The sequence below is a fragment of the Hyla sarda genome, unplaced genomic scaffold (assembly GCF_029499605.1).
Source record: "Hyla sarda isolate aHylSar1 unplaced genomic scaffold, aHylSar1.hap1 scaffold_1156, whole genome shotgun sequence".
NCBI lineage: Eukaryota > Metazoa > Chordata > Amphibia > Anura > Hylidae > Hyla > Hyla sarda.
This window is the reverse complement of record NW_026607778.1, coordinates 1-25,357: the sequence shown is the minus strand read 5'-3', so window position 1 is coordinate 25,357 and position 25,357 is coordinate 1. Positions and strand designations below refer to the sequence as shown.

General features: G+C 44.1%; 4 non-coding genes and 3 pseudogenes across 4 annotated transcripts; all 7 read right to left on the bottom strand.

Moving 5' to 3' along the window:
- Window positions 1-1,252: 1,252 nt before the first annotated feature.
- On the bottom strand, window positions 1,253-1,461 carry LOC130302235 (U2 spliceosomal RNA; annotated as a pseudogene).
- Window positions 1,462-10,850: 9,389 nt separating this feature from the next.
- LOC130302241 (U2 spliceosomal RNA) lies at window positions 10,851-10,983 on the bottom strand (annotated as a pseudogene).
- Window positions 10,984-13,043: 2,060 nt separating this feature from the next.
- Window positions 13,044-13,236, bottom strand: LOC130302230 (U2 spliceosomal RNA). The gene has a single exon (XR_008852521.1). It is a non-coding gene; the product is annotated as a U2 spliceosomal RNA (small nuclear RNA).
- A 2,093-nt stretch (window positions 13,237-15,329) lies between these two features.
- Window positions 15,330-15,521, bottom strand: LOC130302228 (U2 spliceosomal RNA). The gene has a single exon (XR_008852519.1). It is a non-coding gene; the product is annotated as a U2 spliceosomal RNA (small nuclear RNA).
- A 2,089-nt stretch (window positions 15,522-17,610) lies between these two features.
- LOC130302233 (U2 spliceosomal RNA) lies at window positions 17,611-17,801 on the bottom strand. Its single transcript, XR_008852522.1, has one exon. It is a non-coding gene; the product is annotated as a U2 spliceosomal RNA (small nuclear RNA).
- Window positions 17,802-22,839: 5,038 nt separating this feature from the next.
- Window positions 22,840-22,972, bottom strand: LOC130302240 (U2 spliceosomal RNA; annotated as a pseudogene).
- A 2,064-nt stretch (window positions 22,973-25,036) lies between these two features.
- On the bottom strand, window positions 25,037-25,227 carry LOC130302203 (U2 spliceosomal RNA). The gene has a single exon (XR_008852494.1). It is a non-coding gene; the product is annotated as a U2 spliceosomal RNA (small nuclear RNA).
- Between the last annotated feature and the right edge of the window lie 130 nt (window positions 25,228-25,357).

The window sequence follows — 25,357 nt, the reverse complement described above, 5'->3', positions numbered from 1 at the left end:
ATATCTCAACGGAGAATACGTTTATATATATGTGTGTGTGTGCGCGTATAAATATATATATATATATATATATATATATATATATATATATATTTCTCCGCCGAAATCACTTTTAAACCCATTTCCACCTTTTTTTCCCTTCTCTTCCTCTTACTTTTTTTTCACGTTTTTTTACGTTTTTCTCCTTTTCGCCTCTTTTCTGGGCGTATTATTCTTCTTTTTCTTCTTTTTTTTCGTCTAATGCATACCCCATCAGTGCAGCAATGCTTATTCAATACCGCCAGCAGATGGAGACACTGGGGGATAATTTTCTAAGGATTTATACTGATTTTTCCTTTCTGAATTTGTCGCACAGAAAGTTGCAGGCCAAATATGTGTGACATTTCTGCGACTTTAGCTTCTAGAGCCTTTTTACAACATTATACATAGGTGCTGAATACATAAAAAGCGACTGTTCAGCGACAGACAAGTCGCATCGGCTGAAAGTAGGCCAGAATGTCAGTCCATGTTGGAGCAGGTTTAGATACAGTCTAAAGCATAGATCTCAAAGTCTGTGCACAGAATTTAGCAAGGGCCTCGCACCTTCTGATGCATCAGGTAGGTGCACAATAGCATAGCCTAACCCTCTGTACTTTGGTCTATATTGATGCGGGACATAGACAGCCAGCTGATGACCAATCCATTAGTGCAATGGATGGCTGGAAGCATTTGTCTTTGCCTTTGCAATACCACAGAAGCAATGCATGGTCAATGTACAGCAATGACACACCTGTGTGAACAGCCAGGAGACCCCCCCCCATGTTATGTTACATAGTTACATAGTTAGTACGGTCGAAAAAAGACATATGTCCATCAAGTTCAACCAGGGAATTAAGGGGTAGGGGTGTGGCGCGATATTGGGGAAGGGATGAGATTTTATATTTCTTCATAAGCATTAATCTTATTTTGTCAATTAGGAACATTCAGCACCCACCCGCTATCAAGGCAGCTGCCTATCATGTCATGCCCTACCTGCACAGGTGTGCTGGCTACTCAAATGATCCAATTAAGGAGGCCATTTAGTCAGCAGCAGCAGAAGTCCTGTGCCTGGACGCTCCAACAGCGGCCAGACACAAGCAGAAGCAGAAGCAGCAGCAGCACCACCTTTTGTTTTTTGGCTGCAGCAGCAGCAAGGCCCACAGGGCTGGCTAGCTGGCTAGCCAGCAAGCAGGTAGCAATGAAAGTAGGAATCTTTCTTTTTAACCCTGTAAGGGGGTGGTGCACTGTACCCGAAGATACTGCCATATCGGGTCAATGCATAGGGCGACGGAAGCAAGCTTCGAAATCGGCCCCCGTTCTCAAAAATCCATTTAATATATGGTCCCCAGATAGGGGACGTATCAGATATTAAACTGATAAGAACAGATTTTTATTTTTTTTTAACTTGACTACCCTTACGGGGGCAACTTTATTAAAAATTAAATAATGTTAACAAAGTTGTCTAAATATGTCAATAAATACAGTTACATATAAATAACATATTTACAACATATTAAAACATAAAATGGGCACTTGGTGGCTTTACAAGATAGAATTCCATTCTTTTAAAAACCATTTTCTAGATAAAAGCGGAAATCTCTTCTTGTCTAAAAGATAGTACTGGTACATTTCATAAAAACAGATAGATAAAATGTCCTTCACAGATAAAACCTCATGCTTGAACAATAAAATATTCCTGGCCTTCCACAGAGCTGCCTTCACACAGTTTATGATCTTCCATGCAATAGTCTCTTGAGTCCGTGTTGGGCATTCCAGGCAACCATAAAAAACCACTGCAATATTTAAGTCTTTTAGTCCAGTTATCCTTTTTACCAGAGGGAGTATCTTTGTCCATATTTTCTGCGAGTAAAAACAAGTCCATATTAGATGGTGCACGGTCTCCTCTTGTCGGCATCCCTCCCTCGGGCAGGTTGCAGAGTTGGATAATCCTCTTCGGTGCTGGAATGCCCGGCATGGAAGACACTCGTGTGCGCAGCTCCAGGCCAGGTCCTTCTGTGAATTAAAAAGATAATTAATACTCAACATCTTCCAAATCTGTATACACTTCTGTTCGTTAAAATTTTTGATGGGAGTCACGGTACTGGTTTCTTTTATTTCCTTTAGTAGTTTTTTGCTATTGCACAGATCCTGAACACTTTTACCTTTAAAATTATATAAGTTTAAAATTTTTCCTAAAATCATGTATTGAGGGGGTAAATTCAAAGAATAAGGGCAACTTAAAACTGTAGAAAACCAGCCGTTCCTCCGCATAAAATAACCAGTATTAAAACGAACAAAATAAGACCAGTAGCTATCTTTAAAAACAGTAGTAAAACACATGCTAAAAAACTTTATTAAAAGGAAAGCTTTAAAATCTGGAAAATCCTTACCGCCCCTGAAGTTCGGTTTTATCACAATTTGTCTCTTTAATTTTTCGCTCTTAGAACTCCAAAAGAAAGTAAAACAAGCTTTTGTTATTTTCTTTAGAACCATTTCGGGGGGTGGGAAAACCAGACTTAAATACAATAAAATAGGTAAAAGCACCATTTTTGTAATTAAAACCTTCCCTTCCATTGTAAGTTCTCGCATGTTCCACATACATATTTTCTTATTTATTTTTTGAGCCACCAAGTCCCAGCTATTAAAACCATTATTAGACTCGTCAAAGGAGACACCTAAAATCTGCACCGACTCAGACACAGGGACGGGCACATCATACAAAGGCATTCCGCCTATGTTTAAAATGTTACTTTTGTTAAAATTGACTTTAAAACCGGAGGCACAATTAAAATATTGAATCTGTTTTAGCGTCTTCTGAAGCGATGGGGTGTCCCTGCAAAACACCGCAACATCGTCCATGTACCCCACTACCTTCGCCTCTAGTCCCCCTCCTCCTGGCAGGGGGACTCCATGGATCTGCTTATCCTTTCGTATTGTACATAAAAGAGGCTCTATTGCGCAAATGAAGAGTAGTGGGGACAAGGGACACCCCTGCTTCACTCCGGAATTTAAAATCACGCCCTGTGTCTTAAAACCATTTACTAAAATTTTACTAGTACAGTTATCATAAAAAGCTCTAAGAGACAATAAAAAGCCATCAGGTATACCCATTTTCTCTAAAACCTTAAAAAGATAAAAATGTGACACCCTGTCGAAAGCTTTTTCAAAATCTATGGATAAAACCGCCAGCTTTCCTTTTCTTAATTTGGTGTCGCTAATTACATCCTTTAAAAGGTTTAGGTTCTCCCATAAACTCCTCCCAGGCACCCCACAGACTTGGTTTGTATGAATTATTTTATGGATTACGTTCTTTAACCCCTTAAGGACCGAGCCCTTTTTCACCTTAAGGACCGGAGCGTTTTTTGCAATTCTGACCACTGTCACTTTAAACATTAATAACTCTGGAATGCTTTTAGTTATCATTCTGATTCCGAGATTGTTTTTTCGTGACATATTCTACTTTAACTTAGTGGTAAAATTTTATGGTAACTTGCATCCTTTCTTGGTGAAAAATCACCAAATTTGATGAAAAAAATGAAAATTTTGCATTTTTCTAACTTTGAAGCTCTCTGCTTGTAAGGAAAATGGATATTCAAAATATATTTTTTTTGGGTTCACATATACAATATGTCTACTTTATGTCTGCATCATAAAATTTATGAGTTTTTACTTTTGGAAGACACCAGAGGGCTTCAAAGTTCAGCAGCAATTTTGAAATTTTTCACAAAATTTTCAAACTCTCTATTTTTCATGGACCAGTTCACGTTTGAAGTGGATTTGAAGGGCCTTCATATTAGAAATGCCCCATAAAAGACCCCATTATAAAAACTACACCCCCCAAAGTATTCAAAATGACATTCAGTAAGTGTATTAACCCTTTAGGTGTTTCACAGGAATAGCAGCAAAGTGAAGGAGAAAATTCAAAATCTTCATTTTTTACACTCGCATTTTCTTGTAGACCCAATTTTTGAATTTTTGAAAGGGGTAAAAAGGAGAAAATTTTTACTTGTATTTGAAACCCAATTTCTCTCGAGTAAGCACATACCTCATATGTCTATGTTAATTGTTCAGCGGGCGCAGTAGAGGGCTCAGAAGGGAAGGAGCGTCAAATGGTTTTTGGGGGGCATGTCACCTTTAGGAAGCCCCTATGGTGCCAGAACAGCAAAAAAACACACATGGCATACCATTTTGGAAACTAGACTCCTCAGGGAACGTAACAAGGGGTAAAGTGAACCTTAATACCCCACAGGTGTTTCACGACTTTAGCATATGTAAAAAAAATTATATATTTTTTACCTAAAATGCTTGGTTTCCCAAAAATTTTACATTTTTAAAAAGTGTAATAGCAGAAAATACCCCCCAAAATTTGAAACCCAATTTCTCCCGATTCAGAAAACACCCCATATGGGGGTGAAAATTGCTCTGCTGGCGCACTACAGGTCTCAGAAGAGAAGGAGTCACATTTGGCTTTTTGAAGCAAATTTTGCTCTGGGGGCATGTCGCATTTAGGAAGCCCCTATGGTGCCAGAACAGCAAAAAAAAAACACATGGCATACCATTTTGGAAACTAGACCCCTCGGGGAACGTAACAAGGGGTAATGTGAACCTTAATACCCTACAGGTGTTTCACGACTTTTGCATATGTGAACATTTTTTATTTTTTTTTACCTAAAATGCTTGGTTTCCCAAAATTTTTACATTTTTAAAAAGGGTAATAGCAGAAAACACCCCCCAAAATTTGAAGCCCAATTTCTCCCGATTCAGAAAACACCCCATATGGGGGTGAAAAGTGCTCTGCTGGCGCATTACAGGTCTCAGAAGAGAAGGAGTCACATTTGGCTTTTTGAAAGCAAATTTTGCTCTGGGGGCATGCCGCATTTAGGAAGCCCCTATGGTGCCAGAACAGCAAAAAAAAAACACATGGCATACCATTTTGGAAACTAGACCCCTCGGGGAACGTAACAAGGGGTAATGTGAACCTTAATACCCTACAGGTGTTTCACGACTTTTGCATATGTGAACATTTTTTATTTTTTTTTACCTAAAATGCTTGGTTTCCCAAAATTTTTACATTTTTAAAAAGGGTAATAGCAGAAAACACCCCCCAAAATTTGAAGCCCAATTTCTCCCGATTCAGAAAACACCCCATATGGGGGTGAAAAGTGCTCTGCTGGCGCACTACAGGTCTCAGAAGAGAAGGAGTCACGTTTGGCTTTTTGAAAGCAAATTTTGCTCTGGGGGCATGCCGCATTTAGGAAGCCCCTATGGTGCCAGGACAGCAAAAAAAAAAACACATGGCATACCATTTTGGAAACTAGACCCCTCGGGGAACGTAACAAGGGGTTAAGTGAACCTTTATACCCCACAGGTGTTTTATGACTTTTGTATACGTAAAAAAAAAATTTTTTTTTTTACCTAAAATGCTTGTTTTCCCAAAAATTTTACATTTTTAAAAAGGGTAATAGCAAAAAATACCCCAGAAAATTTGAAGCCCAATTTCTCCCGAGTACGGCGATACCCCATATGTGGCCCTAAACTGTTGCCTGGAAATACGACAGGGCTCCAAAGTGAGAGTGCCATGCGCATTTGAGGCCTAAATTAGGGATTGCATAGGGGTGGACATAGGGGTATTCTACGCCAGTGATTCCCAAACAGGGGGCCTCCAGCTGTTGTAAAACTCCCAGCATGCCTGGACAGTCAGTGGCTATCTGGCAATACTGGGAGTAGTTGTTTTGCAACAGCTGGAGGCTCCGTTCTGGAAACAGTAGCGTACCAGACGTTTTTCATTTTTATTGGGGAGGGGAGGGGGGCTGTGTAGGGGTATGTGTATATGTAGTGTTTTTTACTTTTTATTTTATTTTGTGGTAGTGTAGTGTAGTGTTTTTAGGGTACAGTCACACGAGCGGGGGTTCACAGTAGTTTCTCGCTGGCAGTTTGAGCTGCGGCAGAAATTTTAACGCAGCTCAAACTTGCAGCCGGATACTTACTGTAATCCTCCGCCCATGTGAGTGTACCCTGTACGTTCACATTGGAGGGGGGAACATCCAGCTGTTGCAAAACTACAACTCCCAGCATGGACGGTCTATCAGTGCATGCTGGGAGTTGTAGTTTTGCAACCGCTGGAGGCTCCGTTTTGGAAACAGTGACGTACCAGACGTTTTTCATTTTTATTGGGGAGGGGGGTTGTATAGGGGTATGTGTATATGTAGTGTTTTTTACTTTTTATTTTATTGTGTGGTAGTGTAGTGTAGTGTTTTTAGGGTACAGTCGCATGGGCGGGGGGTTCACAGTAGTTTCTCGCTGGCAGTTTGAGCTGCGACAGAAAATTTGCCGCAGCTCAAACTTGCAGCCGGATACTTACTGTAATCCTCCGCCCATGTGAGTGTACCCTGTACATTCACATTGGGGGGGGGGGAAACATCCAGCTGTTGCAAAACTACAACTCCCAGCATGTACGGTCTATCAGTGCATGCTGGGAGTTGTAGTTTTGCAACAGCTGGAGACACACAGGTTGTGAAACACCGAGTTTGGTAACAAACTCAGTGTTTTGCAACCAGTGTGCCTTCAGCTGTTGCAAAAGCTACAACCCCCAGCATGTACGGACAGCGGAAGGGCATGCTGGGTCTTGTAGTTATGCAACAGCCGGAGGCAAACTACATTGGCTGGGGATGCTGGGGATTGTAGTTATGCAACAGCTGGAGACACACTGGTTTACTACTTAACTCAGTGTGCCTTCAGCTGTTGCAAAACTACAACTCTCAGCAGTCACCGACAGCCAACGGGCATGCTGGGAGTTGTAGTTATGCAACCACCAGATGCACCACTACAACTCCCAGCATGCACTTTAGCTGATTGTGCAAGCTGGGAGTTGTAGTTACACAACAGCTGAAGGTACACTTTTACATAGAAAGAATGTGCCTTCAGCTGTTGCAAAACTATAAGTCCCAGCATGCCCATAAGGGCATGCTGGGAGTTGTGGTGGTCTGCCTCCTGCTGTTGCATAACTACAGCTCCCAGCATGCCCTTGTTGCATGCTGGGAGCTGTTGCTAAGCAACAGCAGGAGGCTGTCACTCACCTCCAACGAACCAGCAGCACAGGTCAGTCCCTCGTCGTCGCCGCTGCCGCCGCTGCTCCTGGGGCCCCGATCCCAACATGGACGCCGGGGATCGGGGTCCCCAGCACCGGGGGTCGTCTTCCCGCACCCGCTCACGTCCTCCGGAAGAGGGGCGGAGCGGGTTGCGGGAGTGACACCCGCAGCAGGCGCCCTGATTGGTCGGCCGGTAATCCGGCCGACGAATCAGGGCGATCGTGAAGTGGCACCAGTACCACCTCACCCCTGCTGCCTCTGGCTGTTCGGGGCCGTCTCTGACGGCCCCGATCAGCCAGTAATTCCGGGTCATCGGGTCACTGGAGACCCGATTGACCCGGAATCTGCCGCAGATCGCTGGACTGAATTGTCCAGCGATCTGCGGCAATCGCCGACATGGGGGGACATAATGACCCCCCTGGGCGATATGCCGGGATGCCTGCTGAACGATTTCAGCAGGCATCCGGCTCCGGCTCCCCTCCGGCTAGCGGTGGGGGCCGGAAATGCTCAGGGCGTATCCATACGCCCTCGGTCCTTAAGGACTTGGAAACGGGGGCGTATGGATACGCCCTATGTCCTTAAGGGGTTAAGCGGTTAGCACACTGTTTCGCCATTATTTTATAGTCGCAGTTCAGAAGGGTGATTGGTCTCCAGTTTTTGAGTTCCGACCGGTCTCCCTTTTTGAATAGCAGGGAGACATCACCCTTCTTCCATGAGCCTGGGAGGATTTTAGACTTAAAGACTTCCGTAAAAAGGGAGAACAAATCTTCTTTTAAAATACCATAAAAAGTAACATAAAATTCAATGGGTATACCATCCGGCCCAGGCACTTTACCTGTTTTAAAACTCTTGACGGTCTCTAAAATCTCCTGCTCTGAAATATTCTGCAATAAAAAAGACTGTGAGACAGGATCTAAAAAATTGGTGATCTCCTTTAACGAGTCATTCATAAAACATTCATCAATGTGTTTTACATTAAAAAGATCTGCATAAAACTCTTGCACCTTTTTTAAAATACCCTGTACATCATTCACTCCTTCAATGTTTTCTATTAACCTTCTATTTTCATGTATTTTCTTAAAAAAATACCTGGAGCAGGTCTCGTTTTCCTCAAGTTGCTGTATTCGAGACCTAAAGATAATTTCTTTTCCTTTCTGCTCCAGGCACTTAGTTATTTCTTTTTTAAGATCATGTACCTCCTTCTCCAACTCCATCCCATGTGCTCTGAATTTGTACAGGGTTTGCAGACGAGTATTTAGGATATTATAAAATTCACGTTTTTCTTTAGCTTTCCTAACCCCAACACGGATAAAAAATTCTTTTATTTTTAGTTTCATTTTTTCCCACCAGATACTGGTGGGAGTGTTGGGGTCTTTTACTCGTCTGCATTCCTTGTAAAAGGTGATAAAATCTGATAAAACCTGCGGATCTTCAAAAAGGGACACGTTTAACTTCCAGGCATTCCTACCAGTTCTCCTTTTAAAATCACTTTTAACTTTAAAATACAATAATTTATGGTCAGAAAAAACATTGGTAAAAAGATCACAGTTAAAAGGCAGTACTTGATAAGAACAAAAAATAAAATCTATCCTGGAGCTACAGCTTGCATTGCTCCAGGTAACACCGTCTTCCTCTGGTACGTTAAAATTACATTTTTTAAAAACATCAGTGAGATTAAAATCTAAAATCAAGTTTTTTAACATAAAAGACGTCTTATCATAGTTCCTACTCACTGCGTTCGAAAAACGGCGTTCTCCCCTTAAAATACAATTAAAATCACCTGATAAAACAAGAGGACTAGAATTGTTAATAAAAAGGGGTAAAATCTCCAACATTTTTATTCTTTCATTCTTATCAGGAGAACCATAAAAATTTAAAAACTGCCATTTAATACCATTAATAAAAGCGCTGACCAATAAAATTCTGCCTGGTAAAATTTCGTTAAAACTCTCAATTAAAACGTTCCCTTTAAAAAGTATGGCGACCCCTGCTGATCTGGACTCATTTGATCCAGACCAGACTGATGGACCGTGCACCCAATCATCTTCATATTCTTTATAATTTAATCTGTGCGGGATGCCACATTCCTGCAGGAAAAGGACGGAAGCAGCAAAAACCGACAAGTAATTAAATAGGGCAACCCTTCTTACTCTGGCGCTCACACTTCTCACGTTCAAGGACAGACCGGACAACTCAGCCATGGGAATGTACAAGAAAACGTCTTACACCTCTGATTCCCCCTCCGAAGCCTCATACCCCCCAAAATCTGACTCAACTGTACGCATAGAGGAAGCAGGAGAGGAGGCACCATCACTCAGCCGACCCCCCTCCTCCATCATGATTGAGGCATAGTTGTTCTCGGGCATCCTGGCAATCAGGGCTCCAGACTCATTGGGTTCTTCCACCTCTTGCCCCTCCATAGGGGTCGGGTGTTCACTTAGTTCCGTCTCTGGTACCTCAGAGACGGTCACCCCTGAAACCTCCTCCTGGCAGGGAGGAGGGGGGGTATCCCCTATGGGGACCTGTGGAGGAACGTCACTTGGGTTCCCTGCATCCGCAGGTACTTCCATCGGCTCCCCCTGGACCGCCTCCGAATAGAGTCTTCTGGAGCCCCTCCGCCTTTTAACCTTCACCTCTCCACCCGGATCATCGCTCTCAGGGGGACCCTGAGCCAGAGGTTGCTGAGGAGCGGATTCGGCCGCCGTCCGCTCCTCTCTTAACCCAGCATGCTCCTGGGGGCCAGTTTTTTCACCACTTGCACGTTTTTTGGCCATCCTCTGCTCTTTAGGGTCCCCTCCTTTTGCCTGAGGGGGGTCTTTCTCCTTCTCCATCTCACCGCTTACCTCTTGTGGGGGGGTAATCACTGGCTCTGCTTGCCTCGGCTGGTGTCCCGGTTTCTGTCCTTGCTGCCTCCAGGGTTGCCACTGCTGCTCCGTCCTATGTCTGTGGGGACAAGAGGAGAAAAGGTGACCGAATTGTTGACAGAAATTGCACCTCCCTCCTCTTGTGCATTTCTCTGTCTCGTGCTGTGTGCTACCACATTTTTTGCATGTACTTTCACAGTTTTCTTTTGTGTGTCCATATCTGTGACACTTCCTGCAGTAGCTTGGCATCCCCGCATAAAAGAGGTCGCCACACATATTATTTATTTTAAAACGAGCTGGTGGTAGTTGTATTCCCCCTGGCAATCTGTCATCTTTTTTGCATGTAACCTGAAATCTCCACTTAGATGTCCAGATGCCACAGCTGTTCATGATTTTTCCTCTGCACTCAACCTTACTAAAATAGACTTGTAAAAACAACTCAACATCGTGTAGGTTGGCGAAAGGGGAATACATCTTTACAACAACCAGCTTAATATCGTCTAGAACGTGCTCAATAATCCGGACACCCTGAAGCTTTTTGTCTTTACTCGCAGCAGCTCTGGTAACAAAATCTCTGTGGATGCCATTTTGTGTGAACGTCACATCAAAAATTTTACGCTTCGGGTAGTCCTGGATTGCCAATATCTCGCCCTTCTGTATTCCGAAAACTCCTCCGAGCACGTCCTCTACTACGAATTTCAAATCGTCCGCCCTTTTGGTATCATCCGTGAGAATGACTCTCACGGTGTTTTTGATCCTTGCGTATGCCGGCACAGAACCTGGATCCGGATCATCATCCATGGTTCTAACCTCTCTCCACCCGAAGGTCTTGAGAGGCGATCGCTACTCGTTACCCTGGGACTAGGCCCTCTCCCCAATAGCAACAAGTGGGTGAAGCCCAGGCAATAAACCTGGGCGATCCCACAAGGCCGAGGAGAGGGGTACCCGAGTACCTTCTGACCAGATCTCCTGTATTACTACACTTGATCTTAGCCAAAAGGCCGAGAAGCGATAACCGTGAAAGGGGCGGGCCCAACAAGGTGCCCTTCATGGGCACTATCACTGCTTGCTGTCAGGGAGGCTGCCAGACAATTTTCCATGCACACTCTGGGCTGGGGGGCAGTCAACCACCAGTACACACAGCAGAACCTAAACCCATACCATTATTGCTAAGCAGCAAGACAGGGGCCCATTGCACTCCCACGGGGCCTTTTTAAATGCAATCCATAACCCGGATTTGCCAGGAACCCTTCTTACTCCTCCTACTTGCATGTGACACTGGGCTTAGGATCTGCATAGGAAACACACACACAAGCACACACCTACCTTTGTTGCCTGCAGATGCCTCCTTGGCTGTCCCCAAACGGTATCAAACCAACACCCACGGGAAGCTGTAAGCATAGAGGACATGCCTGCACCCCATTGGACTTACCTGTGTGGGTTAAATCCGGGTTATTTGACAACCTATGGCGGTGATGGTTCTGCTCAGGCAGAGCAGTGCTGATGCTCCTCATAAAGCTGTCGCTGCTGTGAAGGTTCTAGGTGACATCACAAATCCCTATGGTTACAGGTTGTTGTTGTTTACACTCTGCAAGCCTGTGGAAGTGAGTGACATCATTAGCACTGTAGTTCTGAGGGTTCTAGATGGATGCAACAATCTCCAGTTGCTTCTATGAAGGCCATAATAGACGACATCACCAAACAGCTCCATAGTCACATACACAGCAAAGGAGAGATGTTGTTTACACCTAGTGATGTCAGTGGTATTGAGTGACATCACAGCACAGTGCTAAGGCTCCTGGGCTGGACACAGCAGCGGCTGCAATATCTCAACGGAGAATACGTTTATATATATGTGTGTGTGTGCGCGTATATATTATATATATATATATATAATATATATATATTTCTCCGCCGAAATCACTTTTAAACCACATTTCCACCTTTTTTTCCCTTCTCTTCCTCTTACTTTTTTTTCACGTTTTTTTACGTTTTTCTCCTTTTCGCCTCTTTTCTGGGCGTATTATTCTTCTTTTTCTTCGTCTAATGCATACCCCATCAGTGCAGCAATGCTTATTCAATACCGCCAGCAGATGGAGACACTGGGGGATAATTTTCTAAGGATTTATACTGATTTTTCCTGTCTGAATTTGTCGCACAGAAAGTTGCAGGCCAAATATGTGTGACATTTCTGCGACTTTAGCTTCTAGAGCCTTTTTACAACATTATACATAGGTGCTGATACATAAAAAGCGACCTGTTCAGCGACAGACAAGTCGCATCGGCTGAAAGTAGGGCCAGAATGTCAGTCCATGTTGGAGCAGGTTTAGATACAGTCTAAAGCATAGATCTCAAAGTCTGTGCACAGAATTTAGCAAGGGCCTCGCACCTTCTGATGCATCAGGTAGGTGCACAATAGCATAGCCTAACCCTCTGTACTTTGGTCTATATTGATGCGGGACATAGACAGCCAGCTGATGACCAAATCCATTAGTGCAATGGATGGCTGGAAGCATTTGTCTTTGCCTTTGCAATACCACAGAAGCAATGCATGGTCCATGTACAGCAATGACACACCTGTGTGAACAGCCAGGAGACCCCCCCCCCCCCCCATGTTATGTTACATGTTACATAGTTAGTACGGTCGAAAAAAGACATATGTCCATCAAGTTCAACCAGGGAATTAAGGGGTAGGGGTGTGGCGCGATATTGGGGAAGGGATGAGATTTTATATTTCTTCATAAAGCATTAATCTTATTTTGTCAATTAGGAACATTCAGCACCCACCCGCTATCAAGGCAGCTGCCTATCATGTCATGCCCTACCTGCACAGGTGTGCTGGCTACTCAATGATCCAATTAAGGAGGCCATTTAGTCAGCAGCAGCAGAAGTCCTGTGCCTGGACGCTCCAACAGCGGCCAGACACAAGCCAGAAGCAGAAGCAGCAGAAGCCAGCAGCACCACCTTTTGTTTTTTGGCTGCAGCAGCAGCAAGGCCCACAGGGCTGGCTAGCTGGCTAGCCATCAAGCAGGTAGCAATGAAAGTAGGAATCTTTCTTTTTAACCCTGTAAGGGGGTGGTGCACTGTACCCGAAGATACTGCCATATCGGGTCAATGCATAGGGCGACGGAAGCAAGCTTCGAAATCGGCCCCCGTTCTCAAAAATCCATTTAATATATGGTCCCCAGATAGGGGACGTAATCAGATATTAAACTGATAAGAACAGGATACTACACTTGATCTTAGCCAAAAGGCCGAGAAGCGATAACCGTGAAAGGGGCGGGCCCAACAAGGTCCCCCTTCATGGGCACTATCACTGCTTGCTGTCAGGGAGGCTGCAGACAATTTTCCATGCACACTCTGGCTGGGGGGCAGTCAACCACCAGTACACACAGCAGAACCTAAACCCATACCATTATTGCTAAGCAGCAAGACAGGGGGCCCATTGCACTCCCCACGGGGCCTTTTTAAATGCAATCCATAACCCGGATTTGCCAGGGAACCCTTCTTACTCCTCCTACTTGCATGTGACACTGGGCTTAGGATCTGCATAGGAACACACCACACAAGCACACACCTACCTTTGTTGCCTGCAGATGCCTCCTTGGCTGTCCCCAAACGGTAATCAAACCAACACCCACGGGAAGCTGTAAGCATAGAGGACATGCCTGCACCCCATGGACTTACCTGTGTGGGTTAAATCCGGGTTATTTGACAACCTATGGCGGTGATGGTTCTGCTCAGGCAGAGCAGTGCTGATGCTCCTCATAAAGCTGTCGCTGCTGTGAAGGTTCTAGGTGACATCACAAATCCCTATGGTTACATACACAACAAAGCTGGGTTGTTGTTGTTTACACTCTGCAAGGCCTGTGGAAGTGAGTGACATCATAGCACTGTAGTTCTGAGGGTTCTAGATGGATGCAACAATCTCCTGTTGCTTCTATGAAGGCCATAATAGACGACATCACCAAACAGCTCCATAGTCACATACACAGCAAAGGAGAGATGTTGTTTACACCTAGTGATGTCAGTGTAATTGAGTGACATCACAGCACAGTGCTAAGGCTCCTGGGCCTGGACACAGCAGCGGCTGCAATATCTCAACGGAGAATACGTTTATATATATGTGTGTGTGTGCGCGTATATATATATATATATATATAATATATATATAATATATTTCTCCGCCGAAATCACTTTTAAACCCATTTCCACCTTTTTTTCCCTTCTCTTCCTCTTACTTTTTTTCACGTTTTTTTACGTTTTTCTCCTTTTCGCCTCTTTTCTGGGCGTATTATTCTTCTTTTTCTTCTTTTTTTTCGTCTAATGCATACCCCATCAGTGCAGCAATGCTTATTCAATACCGCCAGCAGATGGAGACACTGGGGGATAATTTTCTAAGGATTTATACTGATTTTTTCCTGTCTGAATTTGTCGCACAGAAAGGTTGCAGGCCAAATATGTGTGACATTTCTGCGACTTTAGCTTCTAGAGCCTTTTTACAACATTATACATAGGTGCTGAATACATAAAAAGCGACTGTTCAGCGACAGACAAGTCGCATCGGCTGAAAGTAGGCCAGAATGTCAGTCCATGTTGGAGCAGGTTTAGATACAGTCTAAAGCATAGATCTCAAAGTCTGTGCACAGAATTTAGCAAGGGCCTCGCACCTTCTGATGCATCAGGTAGGTGCACAATAGCATAGCCTAACCCTCTGTACTTTGGTCTATATTGATGCGGGACATAGACAGCCAGCTGATGAACCAATCCATTAGTGCAATGGATGGCTGGAAGCATTTGTCTTTGCCTTTGCAATACCACAGAAGCAATGCATGGTCAATGTACAGCAATGACACACCTGTGTGAACAGCCAGGAGACCCCCCCCCCCCCCCCCATGTTATGTTACATAGTTACATAGTTAGTACGGTCGAAAAAAGACATATGTCCATCAAGTTCAACCAGGGAATTAAGGGGTAGGGGTGTGGCGCGATATTGGGGAAGGGATGAGATTTTATATTTCTTCATAAGCATTAATCTTATTTTGTCAATTAGGAACATTCAGCACCCACCCGCTATCAAGGCAGCTGCCTATCATGTCATGCCCTACCTGCACAGGTGTGCCTGGCTACTCAAATGATCCAATTAAGGAGGCCATTTAGTCAGCAGCAGCAGAAGTCCTGTGCCTGGACGCTCCAACAGCGGCCAGACACAAGCAGAAGCAGAAGCAGCAGAAGCAGCAGCAGCACCACCTTTTGTTTTTTGGCTGCAGCAGCAGCAAGGCCCACAGGGCTGGCTAGCTGGCTAGCCAGCAAGCAGGTAGCAATGAAAGTAGGAATCTTTCTTTTTAACCCTGTAAGGGGGTGGTGCACTGTACCCGAAGATACTGCCATATCGGGTCAATGCATAGGGCGACGGAAGCAAGCTTCGAAATCGGCCCCCGTTCTCAAAAATCCATTTAATATATGGTCCCCCAGATAGGGGACGTATCAGATATTAAACTGATAAGAACAGATACTACACTTGATCTTAGCCAAAAGGCCGAGAAGCGATAACCGTGAAAGGGGCGGGCCCAACAAGGTCCCTTCATGGGCACTATCACTGCTTGCTGTCAGGGAGGCTGCCAGACAATTTTCCATGCACACTCTGGGCTGGGGGGCAGTCAACCACCAGTACACACAGCAGAACTAAACCCATACCATTATTGCTAAGCAGCAAGACAGGGGCCCATTGCACTCCCACGGGGCCTTTTTAAATGCAATCCTAACCCGGATTTGCCAGGAACCCTTCTTACTCCTCCTACTTGCATGTGACACTGGGCTTAGGATCTGCATAGGAAACACACACACAAGCACACACCTACCTTTGTTGCCTGCAGATGCCTCCTTGGCTGTCCCCAAATGGTATCAAACAACACCCACGGGAAGCTGTAAGCATAGAGGACATGCCTGCACCCCATTGGACTTACCTGTGTGGGTTAAATCCGGGTTATTTGACAACCTATGGCGGGGTGATGGTTCTGCTCAGGCAGAGCAGTGCTGATGCTCCTCATAAAGCTGTCGCTGCTGTGAAGGTTCTAGGTGACATCACAAATCCCTATGGTTACATACACAACAAAGCTGGGTTGTTGTTGTTTACACTCTGCAAGGCCTGTGGAAGTGAGTGACATCATAGCACTGTAGTTCTGAGGGTTCTAGATGGATGCAACAATCTCCTGTTGCTTCTATGAAGGCCATAATAGACGACATCACCAAACAGCTCCATAGTCACATACACAGCAAAGGAGAGATGTTGTTTACACCTAGTGATGTCAGTGGTATTGAGTGACATCACAGCACAGTGCTAAGGCTCCTGGGCCTGGACACAGCAGCGGCTGCAATATCTCAACGGAGAATACGTTTATATATATATGTGTGTGTGCGCGTATATATATATATATATATATATATAATATATATATATATTTCTCCGCCGAAATCACTTTTAAACCCATTTCCACCTTTTTTTCCCTTCTCTTCCTCTTACTTTTTTTTCACGTTTTTTTACGTTTTTCTCCTTTTCGCCTCTTTTCTGGGCGTATTATTCTTCTTTTTCTTCTTTTTTTTCGTCTAATGCATACCCCATCAGTTGCAGCAATGCTTATTCAATACCGCCAGCAGATGGAGACACTGGGGGATAATTTTCTAAGGATTTATACTGATTTTTCCTGTCTGAATTTGTCGCACAGAAAGTTGCAGGCCAAATATGTGTGACATTTCTGCGACTTTAGCTTCTAGAGCCTTTTTACAACATTATACATAGGTGCTGAATACATAAAAAGCGAACTGTTCAGCGACAGACAAGTCGCATCGGCTGAAAGTAGGCCAGAATGTCAGTCCATGTTGGAGCAGGTTTAGATACAGTCTAAAGCATAGATCTCAAAGTCTGTGCACAGAATTTAGCAAGGGCCTCGCACCTTCTGATGCATCAGGTAGGTGCACAATAGCATAGCCTAACCCTCTGTACTTTGGTCTATATTGATGCGGGACATAGACAGCCAGCTGATGACCAATCCATTAGTGCAATGGATGGCTGGAAGCATTTGTCTTTGCTTTGCAATACCACAGAAGCAATGCATGGTCAATGTACAGCAATGACACACCTGTGGTGAACAGCCAGGAGACCCCCCCCCCCCCCCCATGTTATGTTACATAGTTACATAGTTAGTAACGGTCGAAAAAGACATATGTCCATCAAGTTCAACCAGGGAATTAAGGGGTAGGAGTGTGGCGCGATATTGGGGAAGGGATGAGATTTTATATTTCTTCATAAGCATTAATCTTATTTTGTCAATTAGGAACATTCAAGCACCCACCCGCTATCAAGGCAGCTGCCTATCATGTCATGCCCTACCTGCACAGGTGTGCTGGCTACTCAAATGATCCAATTAAGGAGGCCATTTAGTCAGCAGCAGCAGAAGTCCTGTGCCTGGACGCTCCAACAGCGGCCAGACACAAGCAGAAGCAGAAGCAGCAGAAGCAGCAGCAGCACCACCTTTTGTTTTTTGGCTGCAGCAGCAGCAAGGCCCACAGGGCTGGCTAGCTGGCTAGCCAGCAAGCAGGTAGCAATGAAAGTAGGAATCTTTCTTTTTAACCCTGTAAGGGGGTGGTGCACTGTACCCGAAGATACTGCCATATCGGGTCAATGCATAGGGCGACGGAAGCAAGCTTCGAAATCGGCCCCCGTTCTCAAAAATCCATTTAATATATGGTCCCCAAATAGGGGACGTATCAGATATTAAACTGATAAGAACAGATTTTTTTTTAACTTGACTACCCTTACGGGGGCAACTTTATTAAAAATTAAATAATGTTAACAAAGTTGTGCAAATATGTCAATAAATACAGTTACATATAAATAACATATTTACAACATATTAAAACATAAAATGGGCACTTGGTGGCTTTACAAGATAGAATTCCATTCTTTTAAAAACCATTTTCTAGATAAAAGCGGAAATCTCTTCTTGTCTAAAAGATAGTACTGGTACATTTCATAAAAACAGATAGATAAAATGTCCTTCACAGATAAAACCTCATGCTTGAACAATAAAATATTCCTGGCCTTCCGCAGAGCTGCCTTCACACAGTTTATGATCTTCCATGCAATAGTCTCTTGAGTCCGTGTTGGGCATTCCAGGCAACCATAAAAAACCACTGCAATATTTAAGTCTTTTAGTCCAGTTATCCTTTTTACCAGAGGGAGTATCTTTGTCCATATTTTCTGCGAGTAAAAACAAGTCCATATTAGATGGTGCACGGTCTCCTCTTGTCGGCATCCCTCCCTCGGGCAGGTTGCAGAGTTGGATAATCCTCTTCGGTGCTGGAATGCCCGGCATGGAAGACACTCGTGTGCGCAGCTCCAGGCCAGGTCCTTCTGTGAATTAAAAAGATAATTAATACTCAACATCTTCCAAATCTGTATACACTTCTGTTCGTTAAAATTTTTGATGGGAGTCACGGTACTGGTTTCTTTTATTTCCTTTAGTAGTTTTTTGCTATTGCACAGATCCTGAACACTTTTACCTTTAAAATTATATAAGTTTAAAATTTTTCCTAAAATCATGTATTGAGGGGGTAAATTCAAAGAATAAGGGCAACTTAAAACTGTAGAAAACCAGCCGTTCCTCCGCATAAAATAACCAGTATTAAAACGAACAAAATAAGACCAGTAGCTATCTTTAAAAACAGTAGTAAAACACATGCTAAAAAACTTTATTAAAAGGAAAGCTTTAAAATCTGGAAAGTCCTTACCGCCCCTGGAGTTCGGTTTTATCACAATTTGTCTCTTTAATTTTTCGCTCTTAGAACTCCAAAAGAAAGTAAAACAAGCTTTTGTTATTTTCTTTAGAACCATTTCGGGGGGTGGGAAAACCAGACTTAAATACAATAAAATAGGTAAAAGCACCATTTTTGTAATTAAAACCTTCCCTTCCATTGTAAGTTCTCGCATGTTCCACATACATATTTTCTTATTTATTTTTTGAGCCACCAAGTCCCAGCTATTAAAACCATTATTAGACTCGTCAAAGGAGACACCTAAAATCTGCACCAACTCAGACACAGGGACGGGCACATCATACAAAGGCATTCCGCCTATGTTTAAAATGTTACTTTTGTTAAAATTGACTTTAAAACCGGAGGCACAATTAAAATATTGAATCTGTTTTAGCGTCTTCAGAAGCGATGGGGTGTCCCTGCAAAACACCGCAACATCGTCCATGTACCCCACTACCTTCGCCTCTAGTCCCCCTCCTCCTGGCAGGGGGACTCCATGGATCTGCTTATCCTTTCGTATTGTACATAAAAGAGGCTCTATTGCGCAAATGAAGAGTAGTGGGGACAAGGGACACCCCTGCTTCACTCCGGAATTTAAAATCACGCCCTGTGTCTTAAAACCATTTACTAAAATTTTACTAGTACAGTTATCATAAAAAGCTCTAAGAGACAATAAAAAGCCATCAGGTATACCCATTTTCTCTAAAACCTTAAAAAGATAAAAATGTGACACCCTGTCGAAAGCTTTTTCAAAATCTATGGATAAAACCGCCAGCTTTCCTTTTCTTAATTTGGTGTCGCTAATTACATCCTTTAAAAGGTTTAGGTTCTCCCATAAACTCCTCCCAGGCACCCCACAGACTTGGTTTGTATGAATTATTTTATGGATTACGTTCTTTAAGCGGTTAGCACACAGTTTCGCCATTATTTTATAGTCGCAGTTCAGAAGGGTGATTGGTCTCCAGTTTTTGAGTTCCGACCGGTCTCCCTTTTTGAATAGCAGGGAGACATCACCCTTCTTCCATGAGCCTGGGAGGATTTTAGACTTAAAGACTTCCGTAAAAAGGGAGAACAAATCTTCTTTTAAAATACCATAAAAAGTAACATAAAATTCAATGGGTATACCATCCGGCCCAGGCACTTTACCTGTTTTAAAACTCTTGACGGTCTCTAAAATCTCCTGCTCTGAAATATTCTGCAATAAAAAAGACTGTGAGACAGGATCTAAAAAATTGGTGATCTCCTTTAACGAGTCATTCATAAAACATTCATCAATGTGTTTTACATTAAAAAGATCCGCATAAAACTCTTGCACCTTTTTTAAAATACCCTGTACATCATTCACTCCTTCAATGTTTTCTATTAACCTTCTATTTTCATGTATTTTCTTAAAAAAATACCTGGAGCATGTCTCGTTTTCCTCAAGTTGCTGTATTCGAGACCTAAAGATAATTTCTTTTCCTTTCTGCTCCAGGCACTTAGTTATTTCTTTTTTAAGATCATGTACCTCCTTCTCCACCTCCATCCCATGTGCTCTGAATTTGTACAGGGTTTGCAGACGAGTATTTAGGATATTATAAAATTCACGTTTTTCTTTAGCTTTCCTAACCCCAACACGGATAAAAAATTCTTTTATTTTTAGTTTCATTTTTTCCCACCAGATACTGGTGGGAGTGTTGGGGTCTTTTACTCGTCTGCATTCCTTGTAAAAGGTGATAAAATCTGATAAAACCTGCGGATCTTCTAAAAGGGACACGTTTAACTTCCAGGCATTCCTACCAGTTCTCCTTTTAAAATCACTTTTAACTTTAAAATATAATAATTTATGGTCAGAAAAAACATTGGTAAAAAGATCACAGTTAAAAGGCAGTACTTGATAAGAACAAAAAATAAAATCTATCCTGGAGCTACAGCTTGCATTGCTCCAGGTAACACCGTCTTCCTCTGGTACGTTAAAATTACATTTTTTAAAAACATCAGTGAGATTAAAATCTAAAATCAAGTTTTTTAACATAAAAGACGTCTTATCATAGTTCCTACTCACTGCGTTCGAAAAACGGCGTTCTCCCCTTAAAATACAATTAAAATCACCTGATAAAACAAGAGGACTAGAATTGTTAATAAAAAGGGGTAAAATCTCCAACATTTTTATTCTTTCATTCTTATCAGGAGAACCATAAAAATTTAAAAACTGCCATTTAATACCATTAATAAAAGCGTTGACCAATAAAATTCTGCCTGGTAAAATTTCGTTAAAACTCTCAATTAAAACGTTCCCTTTAAAAAGTATGGCGACCCCTGCTGATCTGGACTCATTTGATCCAGACCAGACTGATGGACCGTGCACCCAATCATCTTCATATTCTTTATAATTTAATCTGTGCGGGATGCCACATTCCTGCAGGAAAAGGACGGAAGCAGCAAAAACCGACAAGTAATTAAATAGGGCAACCCTTCTTACTCTGGCGCTCACACTTCTCACGTTCAAGGACAGACCGGACAACTCAGCCATGGGAATGTACAAGAAAACGTCTTACACCTCTGATTCCCCCTCCGAAGCCTCATACCCCCCAAAATCTGACTCAACTGTACGCATAGAGGAAGCAGGAGAGGAGGCACCATCACTCAGCCGACCCCCCTCCTCCATCATGATTGAGGCATAGTTGTTCTCGGGCATCCTGGCAATCAGGGCTCCAGACTCATTGGGTTCTTCCACCTCTTGCCCCTCCATAGGGGTCGGGTGTTCACTTAGTTCCGTCTCTGGTACCTCAGAGACGGTCACCCCTGAAACCTCCTCCTGGCAGGGAGGAGGGGGGGTATCCCCTATGGGGACCTGTGGAGGAACGTCACTTGGGTTCCCTGCATCCGCAGGTACTTCCATCGGCTCCCCCTGGACCGCCTCCGAATAGAGTCTTCTGGAGCCCCTCCGCCTTTTAACCTTCACCTCTCCACCCGGATCATCGCTCTCAGGGGGACCCTGAGCCAGAGGTTGCTGAGGAGCGGATTCGGCCGCCGTCCGCTCCTCTCTTAACCCAGCATGCTCCTGGGGGCCAGTTTTTCCACCACTTGCACGTTTTTTGGCCATCCTCTGCTCTTTAGGGTCCCCTCCTTTTGCCTGAGGGGGGTCTTTCTCCTTCTCCATCTCACCGCTTACCTCTTGTGGGGGGGTAATCACTGGCTCTGCTTGCCTCGGCTGGTGTCCCGGTTGCTGTCCTTGCTGCCTCCAGGGTTGCCACTGCTGCTCCGTCCTATGTCTGTGGGGACAAGAGGAGAAAAGGTGACCGAATTGTTGACAGAAATTGCACCTCCCTCCTCTTGTGCATTTCTCTGTCTCGTGCTGTGTGCTACCACATTTTTTGCATGTACTTTCACAGTTTTCTTTTGTGTGTCCATATCTGTGACACTTCCTGCAGTAGCTTGGCATCCCCGCATAAAAGAGGTCGCCACACATATTATTTATTTTAAAACGAGCTGGTGGTAGTTGTATTCCCCCTGGCAATCTGTCATCTTTTTTGCATGTAACCTGAAATCTCCACTTAGATGTCCAGATGCCACAGCTGTTCATGATTTTTCCTCTGCACTCAACCTTACTAAAATAGACTTGTAAAAACAACTCAACATCGTGTAGGTTGGCAAAAGGGGAATACATCTTTACTACCACCAGCTTAATATCGTCTAGAACGTGCTCAATAATCCGGACACCCTGAAGCTTTTTGTCTTTACTCGCAGCAGCTCTGGTAACAAAATCTCTGTGGATGCCATTTTGTGTGAACGTCACATCAAAAATTTTACGCTTCGGGTAGTCCTGGATTGCCAATATCTCGCCCTTCTGTATTCCGAAAACTCCTCCGAGCACGTCCTCTACTACGAATTTCAAATCGTCCGCCCTTTTGGTATCATCCGTGAGAATGACTCTCACGGTGTTTTTAATCCTTGCATATGCCGGCACAGAACCTGGATCCGGATCATCATCCATGGTTCTAACCTCTCTCCACCCGAAGGTCTTGAGAGGCGATCGCTACTCGTTACCCTGGGACTAGGCCCTCTCCCCAATAGCAACAAGTGGGTGAAGCCCAGGCAATAAACCTGGGCGATCCCACAAGGCCGAGGAGAGGGGTACCCGAGTACCTTCTGACCAGATCTCCTGTATTACTACACTTGATCTTAGCCAAAAGGCCGAGAAGCGATAACCGTGAAAGGGGCGGGCCCAACAAGGTCCCCTTCATGGGCACTATCACTGCTTGCTGTCAGGGAGGCTGCCAGACAATTTTCCATGCACACTCTGGGCTGGGGGGCAGTCAACCACCAGTACACACAGCAGAACCTAAACCCATACCATTATTGCTAAGCAGCAAGACAGGGGCCCATTGCACTCCCACGGGGCCTTTTTAAATGCAATCCATAACCCGGATTTGCCAGGAACCCTTCTTACTCCTCCTACTTGCATGTGACACTGGGCTTAGGATCTGCATAGGAAACACACACACAAGCACACACCTACCTTTGTTGCCTGCAGATGCCTCCTTGGCTGTCCCCAAACGGTATCAAACCAACACCCACGGGAAGCTGTAAGCATAGAGGACATGCCTGCACCCCATTGGACTTACCTGTGTGGGTTAAATCCGGGTTATTTGACAACCTATGGCGGTGATGGTTCTGCTCAGGCAGAGCAGTGCTGATGCTCCTCATAAAGCTGTCGCTGCTGTGAAGGTTCTAGGTGACATCACAAATCCCTATGGTTACATACACAACAAAGCTGGGTTGTTGTTGTTTACACTCTGCAAGGCCTGTGGAAGTGAGTGACATCATAGCACTGTAGTTCTGAGGGTTCTAGATGGATGCAACAATCTCCTGTTGCTTCTATGAAGGCCATAATAGACGACATCACCAAACAGCTCCATAGTCACATACACAGCAAAGGAGAGATGTTGTTTACACCTAGTGATGTCAGTGGTATTGAGTGACATCACAGCACAGTGCTAAGGCTCCTGGGCCTGGACACAGCAGCGGCTGCAATATCTCAACGGAGAATACGTTTATATATATGTGTGTGTGTGCGCTTATATATATATATATATATATATATATATATATATTTCTCCGCCGAAATCACTTTTAAACCCATTTCCACCTTTTTTTCCCTTCTCTTCCTCTTACTTTTTTTTCACGTTTTTTTACGTTTTTCTCCTTTTCGCCTCTTTTCTGGGCGTATTATTCTTCTTTTTCTTCTTTTTTTTCGTCTAATGCATACCCCATCAGTGCAGCAATGCTTATTCAATACCGCCAGCAGATGGAGACACTGGGGGATGATTTTCTAAGGATTTATACTGATTTTTCCTGTCTGAATTTGTCGCACAGAAAGTTGCAGGCCAAATATGTGTGACATTTCTGCGACTTTAGCTTCTAGAACCTTTTTACAACATTATACATAGGTGCTGAATACATAAAAAGCGACTGTTCAGCGACAGACAAGTCGCATCGGCTGAAAGTAGGCCAGAATGTCAGTCCATGTTGGAGCAGGTTTAGATACAGTCTAAAGCATAGATCTCAAAGTCTGTGCACAGAATTTAGCAAGGGCCTCGCACCTTCTGATGCATCAGGTAGGTGCACAATAGCATAGCCTAACCCTCTGTACTTTGGTCTATATTGATGCGGGACATAGACAGCCAGCTGATGACCAATCCATTAGTGCAATGGATGGCTGGAAGCATTTGTCTTTGCCTTTGCAATACCACAGAAGCAATGCATGGTCAATGTACAGCAATGACACACCTGTGTGAACAGCCAGGAGACCCCCCCCCCCCATGTTATGTTACATAGTTACATAGTTAGTACGGTCGAAAAAAGACATATGTCCATCAAGTTCAACCAGGGAATTAAGGGGTAGGGGTGTGGCGCGATATTGGGGAAGGGATGAGATTTTATATTTCTTCATAAGCATTAATCTTATTTTGTCAATTAGGAACATTCAGCACCCACCCGCTATCAAGGCAGCTGCCTATCATGTCATGCCCTACCTGCACAGGTGTGCTGGCTACTCAAATGATCCAATTAAGGAGGCCATTTAGTCAGCAGCAGCAGAAGTCCTGTGCCTGGACGCTCCAACAGCGGACAGACACAAGCAGAAGCAGCAGCAGCACCACCTTTTGTTTTTTGGCTGCAGCAGCAGCAAGGCCCACAGGGCTGGCTAGCTGGCTAGCCAGCAAGCAGGTAGCAATGAAAGTAGGAATCTTTCTTTTTAACCCTGTAAGGGGGTGGTGCACTGTACCCGAAGATACTGCCATATCGGGTCAATGCATAGGGCGACGGAAGCAAGCTTCGAAATCGGCCCCCGTTCTCAAAAATCCATTTAATATATGGTCCCCAGATAGGGGACGTATCAGATATTAAACTGATAAGAACAGATACTACACTTGATCTTAGCCAAAAGGCCGAGAAGCGATAACCGTGAAAGGGGCGGGCCCAACAAGGTCCCCTTCATGGGCACTATCACTGCTTGCTGTCAGGGAGGCTGCCAGACAATTTTCCATGCACACTCTGGGCTGGGGGGCAGTCAACCACCAGTACACACAG